General features: G+C 35.6%; 1 non-coding gene across 1 annotated transcript; it reads right to left on the reverse strand.

Annotated features, from left to right (window-relative positions):
- Window positions 1-10,271: 10,271 nt before the first annotated feature.
- Window positions 10,272-10,377, reverse strand: LOC124897379. The gene has a single exon (XR_007054101.1). It is a non-coding gene; the product is annotated as a small nucleolar RNA R71 (small nucleolar RNA).
- Between the last annotated feature and the right edge of the window lie 816 nt (window positions 10,378-11,193).

The following is an 11,193-nucleotide window of genomic DNA, read 5'->3' on the forward strand; positions in this document are numbered from 1 at the left end:
CTTGGGTTTAGCTGGGTATTATAGGCGCCTTGCGAAAAATTTCTCATCGATAACTGCTCCTTTGACTAAGTTAACTCAGAAGAAGGTTACGTTTTGTTGGTCGGATTCTTGTGAGGTAAATTTTGAGAAATTGAATGATAGGTTGACATCGACTTTGATTTTGACCTTGCCGGAAGGCAATGATGGGTTTTTGGTTTATTATGATGCATCTCGGGTAGGGCATGGTTGTGTTTTTATATAGCATGGGAACATTATTGACTATGCTTCCAAGAAGTTGATGGTGTATGAAAGGAACTATCCTACCTATCATTTAGAGCTATTGGCGGTTGTGTTTGCATTAAAAAAATAGTGACATGATCTGTATGGTGTTCACGTAGATATCTTTTCTGATCATAAGAGTCTTCAGTACGTTTACACAGAAGGAGGTTATTCTCAAGAAAAGAAGATGCCTCAAGGTTCTCAAGGATCATCATATGAGTCTTCACTACCACCCAGGTAAGACTAATGTTGTTGCTAATACTCTTAACACATTTTTATAGGGAGTTTGGATCATATGGAGAAATGCAAGCGGGAATTGTTGAAGGATATTCACCGCTAGGCCAATCTTATAGTTCGTCTCTTGGATTCCAAAGATGGTGGTGCGATGGTGCAAGAAGTGGTTTAATTGTCTCTTCGTGTGGAGATTAAGGAGAAAAAAGTGCTAAATCTAGTTGTAATGAAGATCGAGAGTGATGCTGGTAGGCAAAAGGTGGTGGCCTTTAAGACTAGTAGTGATGGTACATTGCGGTACCAAGGAAGGTTGTGTATTTTGAACGTCGATGGGTTGCGACAAAGAATTTTAGGTGAGATGCATGAGTCTCGCTATGTTACCCATCCTGGTTCGACAAAGATGTATCATGATCTTAAGGAAATCTATTGTTGGAACGGTATAATTAGAGATGTGGTTGACTTCGTGGCCATGTGCATGGTCTATTAATAGGTTAAGATTTAGCATATGAGGGCTAGTGGATTGCATCAAGAAAACGTTTTTCCTAAATTGAAGTGGGAAATGATCAATATGGATTTCAATATCGATCAATATCGATCTTACTTTGTCTTGAAATCATTTTGATTAGATTTGGGTCATCTTCGATAGGATGACAAAGTGTGCTCACTTTTTGCCGGTAAAAACTACATTTTTATGGAGGATTATGCAAAGTTATATTTACAAGAGATTGTAAGGCTGCATAGGGTGCTTATTTTGATTATTTCTGATCGCAGTATGCAATTTACCTCTCACTTCTAGCAATCTTTCTAGAAGGGATTGGGGACTAAGGTTAGTCTGAGTACTGGTTTCCATCCGCAGTCGGATAGGAAAGCGAAGAGGACTATTCATAGATTGGAGGATATGCTTCGAACATATCTGATTAATTATGGTGGTAGTTGGGCTGAGCATCTACCTTTGGTGGAGGTCGCTTACAACAATAGTTATCATTCTAGTATTAGTATGTCTAGTTTTAAGGCATTGTATGGTAGTAGGTGTAAATCTCCTATTGGATGGTTTGAGCTTGGTGAGGTGGATATGTTTGGTCCCGATTTTGTATATCAAGCTATGGAAAAGGTGAGGGTGATTTGGAATTGGCTTAAGGCTGCTCAGAGTCGCCAAAAGTCTTATGTGGATGTCAGGCATAGAGACTAGGAGTTTGAGGTTGCGGACAGGATGTTCCTAAAGGTGTCTCCCATGAAAGGAGTAGTGCGGTTTTCCAAAAAGGGGAAACTCAGTCCTCATTTAATTAGTACTTATGGGATTTTGCGGAGAGTGGGCAATGTTGCTTATGAGTTGGAGTTGACTACGAGTTTTGGTATGGTTCATCCGGTATTTCACATTTCCATGTTAAGAAAGTGTGTTGCCAATCCTTCTTCGATTGTTCCTTTGGAGAGGTCTGATATCTCAGATTCTCTGGCTTATGAAGAGGTCCCAGTTGAGATATTAGATAGGCAAGTTCGTCGGTTGTAGACCACAGATTTGGAATCGGTTAAGGTTTTATGGTGGAACCATAAGGTGGAAGAAGCTACATGGGAAGAAGAAGAGGACATGAAGTCCAAGTATCCGCATTTGTTTTCTTCTCTTGGTATTCGTGCGGAAGGTATGTGGTCTTGAACACATCTTTATTTTTTGAGTTTGTTAAAGGAAAGATTAATAACTTTGCCTCTTTATATTTAAACATTGTTAAAGGGATATTTGATAATGCAAATGAATCTATGTGTGGTTACCTATACCTTGTTTGTTATTCGAGGACGAATGCTCTTAGTGGGGTAGAATGTTACATCCTGGGTTTGGGCCTTAGATATTTTTCCTTGAAATCTATTCTCTAGACCCAATATGACTCATTGATACGAGCCGTATGCTGGGGTATGAGTGGTATGGTCCTGTTGTAAGCTTACTAATGTTAGTTAGTGGAATGGTTTTGATCTCTAGAATGGTCATGACTTAAGGGCATGAGTCGTAAAGCTTGGTACAAGTCGTATCAGGGACTGGTATGGTGGGCGGTGTTTGATCCTCTTGGTAATTCATTCTACCCTGAATACAGATCATGCGTCTGGATCATATGCTGAGGTTACGACTTTGTTGGATGAGTCGTATACTAGACAATGTCTGATCCAAGGTTAAGGCCTGGGTACGACTGGTGGGAATCAATTGTAAGGAAGGGTATGACTCATAAGAGGGTCATACGTATCCCTGTGAGGGGTTTTTAAGGGACTTAAGTGGGTGTATTCTGGATATTTCCCCAGTTCCCCAAATTATGACCCATGACTTCTAATACCCTTAGGCCTTATTTGTTTGCACTTAATGGAGGTTAGAATCTGAATTGTTCAGACTTTTGAACATTAAGTGTATTTGTTTTTATTATGATTTTAGCTCTTAATAGGTCTTAATCATTCAGATCTAGAACCGAGTTTTAATAGGTCTGAAGAGATATTCTGGTGTTTGATAATATTCACCACTCAATTCATAATCAGAAATCACCACCACTAACCACTTCCACCACTGCTATCATTGTCAACCACCACTCACCACCACCAACTACCTCCACTATCACAACCACTATCGACAATAAATATTGCTATTAACCACTATTTTCAATCGCTACCACACCTACTACCTCTGTTGTTCTATTTTATTCACCATCACCCCTACCTTCAATAGCACCATTATCAACCACTACCAGCCAATCCCTACTACCGACCAACTCATCTATCACAAGTAGCATCACCACTAACTACCATTAATACCTCATAACTTCCACATATTCTTAATCCGCCAGCACCATTGTTATTAGTAACACCACCTCTACAACCACTATAAACTCTACCATCGCTATAATTTATCTCTACTAACAATCATCTCCACCATCCCAACAAACAACACATCCAACTAGCACCAACACATCATCAGACATCACATTCAACACCTAAAACTACTAACATCAAGCAACATCACAACCACCACTACCGCCATTAATCGCTACCATAATAATATTCACTAAAATAATAACCATCATAAATATCTCCACCAACATTATTTATCACTAACATCAATCATTGTCACTGTAACCACCATTATAAACCATCTCCACTATCACTAACAAACATAAATATTTTTCTCAATCAAATAATAATTTTGTTGTATAAAATTACATACTTTTGTAATATATAATTAATTTTTTATTTGAATTGTATTTATTATTTTATTATACAATCAAAAAAATAATTTTTGGACACTTAGATGCTGAAAGACAAATAGTCTTAATCATTCACTTTTCAGATCTAGAGACAACATCTTAATAATTTAGATGTGCATTTACATTCAGACTTTTGAATCTTAAAAAAACAAATTCAGCCTTAAAAGTTCATTTGCCCTATTATTCTATTCAATAACACATAGAAAACAATTCTAAAACATTCAATAACTCTCTCAAGAGCTTTTGGGGAAAGAGAGCTAGGATTTCAACTTGGGGATTTCTTTGGGGCTCGCTTTGGTGTTTTACTTCCATCATCTTTCCGGTTTAAGGCATGTGTCTCTTCCATACTTCTTATTTCTAAAAAGGCATGGATTTTATGTTTTTTTCAGTGTTTCAATGTTGAATGCTTTGTGATTTTCCACTAATAATTGGGGGGTTTGGTGTAAATGGTTTGGTTATGGTTTTCTATGGTTGAATTTTTCTTTTATATACATTGATGGTGTTTTTTGGCATTTGGATATCATGGTAATGGTTTAAAGGTCTTTGGAATTGGTTTTTGTTATATTATACCCCAAATGTGGTTGATAAAATGCTTATAAATATATGTTTATTGCATTGACTTCTTTAAATGGAACTCTTGCTTGTTTTCAGCTTATGCATGAAACTATAAATAGTATAAATGGTTTACAATAGTTAAAGGCTTATTGGTTTCCCTTTTGGAGTCCATATAAGTTTCCTAAGAGGTTAATATGGTAAACTGAAAGGGAAATTAAAAGTCCCCTTAATCTAAAGGGTTTGGCTATGGATAAATCTTGCAAGTATGGTTGGTATGGTGATACCACTAATAAATGGCCATGGTTAATAAATAGTAATTGGATTGTTCAGACATGGTTTTTATTTGGGCATTAATCACTTCACACTTCCATACAGGCAACACAACTTCTTATAACCACACATCAGTCCTCAAGTGCTCTACCATTACTTATTGACACACTATGAACTAAGTCACAAAATTAGAAATATCTCTCTTCATTTTATTTCACTAATAAATCTCTTTAAGGTCATGATATATCCATGTAAAACCAGTATGAACCGAATAACATGACTCATGAGCTCCAGCCAAAACTCTACCTCACAGCCCATCTATATCAAGAACTCATAACCTCCCTCGGTACCTCAAGATACCGTCACTACTAATCTTTAAAGCCATCACCTTCTACTTACCTACCTCATCCTTAATTTACATCAAGATAAGATCTAACACTTATTTCTCCCTCACCTCAAAGCCAAGAGATGACTTCACAACCTCTTGCATAAACACACCACCATCCTCAGAATCAAAGAGACGAACTCTGAGATAAGCCAAACGGTGAATATCCTTCACTAAGTCCTACTTCTCCTCATCCACTTAGGATAACTCCCCATAGATAACTTTCTAAGAGCATCAGGAACCACGTTAGCCTGATCAGGGTGATATTAGAGCCCCATGTTATAGTCCAGAAGCAACTTGAGCCATCTCTTTTTCCTGAGATTCAACTTATTCAGTTTGAATGCATATTAAAGTCTCTTATGATCAGAATAAATGTCAACATAGATCCCATATAGATATCTCTAAATCTCCAGTGCAAACACCTCTTCCAAAAACTCCATATCATGAGTCAGATAATTTCTTTCATGAACCTTCAACTGCCTAGAAAAATATGCTACCACCTTACTATATGGTATTAATACATAAATAAGTCCCATACAGGATGCATTACAATAAATCACGAAGCCATCATTACCCTCGGGCAGGGTCAAATTTGAAGCAAAGGTCAATTTATCTTCTAGTATCTTAAAACTCCCCTCGCAAGTATTAGACCATAGAAACTTCACTTTTTTCTAAGTCGACTTAGTTAATGGTATGACAATCAACGAGAAGCTCTCCACAAACCCCTTATAATAGTTAGCTAAACCCAACAAACTCTGAATGTCAGTTGGAGTCGTGGGTCTAGGTATTTCCTTACCACCGTAGCTTTCTATGGATCCACTATGATCCTTTCAATTGAAACAACAAAACTCAAAAAAGTAACAACATTCAACAAAAATTCACACTTCAAAAACTTAGCATACAATAGTTTATCTTTTAGCATCCCCAACATGATATGAAATTGATTGGTATGACCAACCTCGCTCTTTAAATATACCAAAATATCATCTTTAAATGCAATCACGAACAAGTCCAAAAACAAATAGAATATGGAATTCATGAGATCTATAAATTCAATAAGGGCATTGGTAGACCTAAAAGACATGACCAAGAACTCAAAATGTCCATACCTGGTATAAAAGGCAGTCTTCCGCTATCCTCTTCCCTAATCTTAACCTGATGATAGACTAAAAGGAGGTCAAACTTAGAGAGATACTTAGCACCTTGAAGTTGATAAAATATGTCATCAATACTAGGAAGAGAATACTTATTCTTCAATGTTGCCTTATTCAACTGACAATAATTAATACACATAAAGAAAGAACTGTCGTTATTACTTATGAAAAGAATAGGAGCACCCCCGGGAGACACACTAGAGTAGATAAAACCTTTGTCAAGAAGATCTTTCAACTAATCCTTAAGTTACTTCAACTCAACTAGAGCCATTTTATAAGGAGGGATAGATTTAGGATAAGTGTCCCGAAGAAGATCAATCTAAAACTCAATTTCCCTATCAGGAGGGATGCTTAAAAGTTCATCAAATAAAATTATGGGAAATTCACCAACCATGGGAATAGATTTACATTTCCCTGGAAGTACCCCCTTTGACGTCACACAATGCTTAAGACTACGAATAAGCCTAAGCTATCCTATGATATCTATATAGCTTGAAACATATATGAAAACTAAATCAATATATACAGAAACTGAAGGTAAACAATTTCATCACTTAATGAAAGTATTTAACTTGGATATATTAAATAGACTATTTGATCTTAAAACACACACAATCTGACAAACCTTTACTACTAACTAGAGAGCCACTGGGACAGACTCCAGCTGACCCAAACATAAAATGGAAATCAAATAACTAAAATCCTTGCATCATTGAAAATAAGTCTATAAAGCTTTGTCGTCGTACTATGAGAACTCATAAAAAGTTGGTTTGTAGGTGATGATGCCCATAATCAATCGTGTTGTTGTAAACGAACACCATAACCTAAATTATAACACAATGTAGCACATAGACATATATGTGGGTTTTTACCTTTGGAATGTATTGAGTATGTGGGGGTGAATGAAAAGGTAATATAATAACTATATATATAAGTACATATTCAAGCAATATGTGTTAAGCGTAAAAGACTCAACTTGAGCTTGAGTAAAGTAAAGGACTGCAAGATCATAAAACATGAATAATAATGCATACGAGTGAACTTAGTGATCCATAACACTTTGTTTCTAAATTCTTTACTTATATTTATTCTTAAGGGAGATTCTTCCAACCGACATAAACTATGTAAGAAACCATAGAGTCCAATGTCTTACCCATATTGGGGAGATCTATTCTACCCTTACCATTATAATAGAACCTTATCATAAGTGATCACTGAACTTCATCCTTTTTGGGAAAAAGCTTGACCTATGGTGGCTTATTGTTTCAATGAACTTAGGATATGATCATCCAAATTCCATTCTCGATGCTAAATACTAATCCCAGAATACTTATGTACTTATACTTAAGAAATCTACCTTAAAATAGCATAAGGGTTTGTAGGATGAAAACCGGTTTTCCTTTTCTTTACCTTAAACCATAATCAAGATGAATAGTTGTAGATTCCATGTCTTATCTTTAAGTCAAAAGATCAAGATTTTCATTAAATCATCTTATAATAGGTAACAATAGAACATAAGAGCATAAACTTCTTGTAAACTCAGTACTTGTACTTAGGACTTGGAATATAAAAATAACATGCTAAATAATCATATTAAAATATTTCAACAATATCTCAATCAAGATAATGAAATTCAAGTCACAATATGAATCTTATGAGTAAAAACATAGAGATATATATAAACATTGATGCACTTAAAGCTTTCAATCATATGGTGGTATCATACATAAAGATTATTGTTATTTAGGTATGAACCCTATTTAAAATCAAGTAAATTCAATCTAAAAATTATGCACTTTGAGCACAAGGATGAAAGAGTAACCTTGTTCATAAACACCCACATGCCAAAAATTTCTTAACTTGTGAAGAGGGTTTGCACCTTGGAACTTGAAAGATGAATTTGTGTGAGGAAACCTAATATTGATGTTCTTAAAGATGGGAGGAGATATGATATTGTTAATTAATTGAGTAATAAAGGAAAATAATGCCTCTTTGGGGGTTATAGGTCATCAGTTAGAGTTATAAAAAGGGAAAGGACCAAAAGCCCTTAATTAAACATTTGCAGAAATTAATCAACAGTCTTCATAAGTCAACCATATGACTCATATCATAAGGGTACGTCTAGGAATATCAACATGTAATCTTGGAAGAATCAAAGATGGTATACACTAGTCAACATATAAGTGGTAACATATGACTCGTTACCTATCTATAAGATAGATGAGGGTGATTTTTTCCATCCATTCACTCTAAATATTTGTGCACATTACCTTGTTTTAAATAAATAAATTAGAAATATTGAAGATAAAATGCACTAATATCCACTCTTTGTAGGCATAGAGTTGAGAAGATCAAAAGATGTAGATTGGGGCTAAAAATGATAAAAAGGCAGAAAAAAAGAGTGCAGCTGAAGACTTGGTCTACATCAGCCTCAGTTACCTGACCGCATTCATCAATTCACGGTTAAGGTTAGTCAAGAAGGTCAATATAATATGGTCGCAACACAAAACTGTGGTCGTGTGGACGCGGTCGCAGACAGTAACATGCGATCTCAGTTACCGGGAATATTCCCAGGAGAAAATCTGTTAAAGTACTTATAAGAATCCCAAACCATATATAAAGAAAAACCCTTTCTTCTTTGCATATTGCTTACCTTATAATTATTTTTTTATTTGAAAGAAGAAAACACTAATTGGGTAAGTGTGTAAATGTTCTTGGAGGCTTAATTTCTTAGTGGTTTTGTAAAGAATAGATGTTTTGAGAAATCCCCATGGTATACTCCTCTTTATTTTTTTCATGAGTAGCTAAATAATTTAGTCTTTCGATTATGTTAAACTAAAGTGTAATTTTGTGTGGGTGTTGTTATGTTTGCATGATTTTAGTTATTGAGTATGGATTCCACCATTTCTTGAGCTTACTAGTTAGAATTTAATAGGTGAAAACCCCAAATCTCCAAATGGGTTTGATGGGTGAAAACCCCAAACTCTAGTAACCCTTTATCATCCTTGAAAGAGGGATAAAGGTAAATATTAGGTAACCCATAACATTCTCGAAGGAGGGTTATAGTGTACAAGGAAATGGTGGACAATTAAGTCAATGGTTTGGTAACTTTTGAAATCTTAGAAATACATGTAATTGGTGTGTAAGCCATGTCTAGTTCATCATCCTAGAAATAGGGATGTTTGATTGATGTTTTGGGTGATTATGAATGGCATACTTGTTAGGTGCTCGAAAGAGCAAATGGGTTAAATTGTTGTAGTTTTATTGAAATATTTACTACAATGGCTTTTGACCTAGCCTATTATTTGATAAAAAACTAAAATTCAATACAAACCACCATTAACCCACACACTTTACCTTTAGGTAGACATAATCCCAAGACCCTCTCTACTCTTGATCCTAAAATCAAACATATTGTATCTGTTCTTTGTTTTTTGAAAAATCACCTCCAAGTAAAAATTCCCCCATTTTATTTTACATATTTTGTTTATTATCATTCCAGGTAATATGTAGTAATTTGAGAAACCGTATGCTTTAATGTCTATAATTCACTCCTTGATATTTCATCCCAATTCAAATTAGGTTACTTGAAAATGACTGCCTCACCCTTAAATTATGGGAGTAAGTTGAGCATTATCAAAATAGCACTATTGTCGGGGCGTGAAATATAGATTTCACTTGTACGATATGATTCTTACTTAGAAATACCTAAAATGATATCATTTGCTCTATTTGTTGTTTTCAAATCTTGTTTAAGGTGATCAGAGTGTTAACAGAACAATGAGTTATAGCACAAGCAACATAGTCCCCTTTGATGCCCCTCTAGACTATGAGGGCCCACAAAATGAAGCAGGGCAAATAAGCGTAAGCCACATCCCACAAAACTAAAGGGAATGGAGTCTTCCATATGACTAGCTTCACACTTCATATGTTGCAAATCAAAGGATTGTATGGAGGTCAAGACTTTGAGGACCAAAATATCCATTTAAAGAATTTTATGGAAGTGTGCATCGTTTAATGTAGCTCATATTACTCAAGAGTTCATTCGGCTTTGCCTTTTCCCATTCTCGTTAATGAGTTTGGTTGTTGCATGAATACTTTCACTTCCACCCAGCACAATCACATCTTGGGAAAAAGTTACTAAGGTGTTTCTTGATAGATATTTCCCGCCATCAAAAATGCTTCAAAAGTAAGATGAGATTGTAAATTTTAGGCAAATAAATGGAGAACCATTGCTTGAAGCTTGGGAGAGGTTTAATGGTAAGCTTTCTCAATGCCCAAATCATGAAGTCCCAAAGAAAATACTTCTCGAGATCTTCTATCGTCCCCTTGATCCATTAAACAAAATGGTGGTAGATAATGCAGTAGGCAGTTCCCTAGAAAAGTTGAACCACCACGTAGCCTTTTTGTTGATTGGAGAAGTGTCAAAATAAAATTAGGGTTAGTATACCCAAGAAATTGAAGCACCCAAGATTCCTTCTACTATTTTCATGGTCAAAACTTAACAAAGAAAGCAGAATAAATAAAAGGAGGAGAACATGGCAAAAATAATGGCCTAACTCAAACTCTTGACTAAGCATGTTATAGGCGCACCTGCGAAAGCAGTCATCATCGTAGTATCAAAATCTAATGAAGATGATGAAGAGGCATAGAATTTACATTAGGAAATTTGCTATTTGGCTAACTACGTGCGGGGTTCCCACCCCGCCTATGAAAGGAAAGGTGAGAATCAATATTGGATATACCGCAATAGGGATAGAGATTTGAGAGATTGGGAATGTGAATATGACCATTATGTTCCTCCTCATGATCGAGACAATGCCAAAGATTCAACTATCATTTACCCCAAAAAATTCAAGATCGAGGATTTGTTGGCAAAGATCTTGAATAAAGTAGAGGGTTTAGACAAATGTTCCACGAATTGAAGGGTGATTTTTCCTAACTGTCTCAAATAGTGATGTCTTACTCCGTCTCTATCAAGCAATTGGAGAACCAAGTCTGTCAAATCTCCACAGAACTAAATACTAGGCCTAGAGGTAGACTCATTAGTGACATGATTGCTAATCTAAAGAATGATGCCCAAGTTCTAGCTATGGTCACAAGGTGT

This window comes from Capsicum annuum, chromosome 3 (genome assembly GCF_002878395.1).
Source record: "Capsicum annuum cultivar UCD-10X-F1 chromosome 3, UCD10Xv1.1, whole genome shotgun sequence".
Classification (NCBI taxonomy): domain Eukaryota; kingdom Viridiplantae; phylum Streptophyta; class Magnoliopsida; order Solanales; family Solanaceae; genus Capsicum; species Capsicum annuum.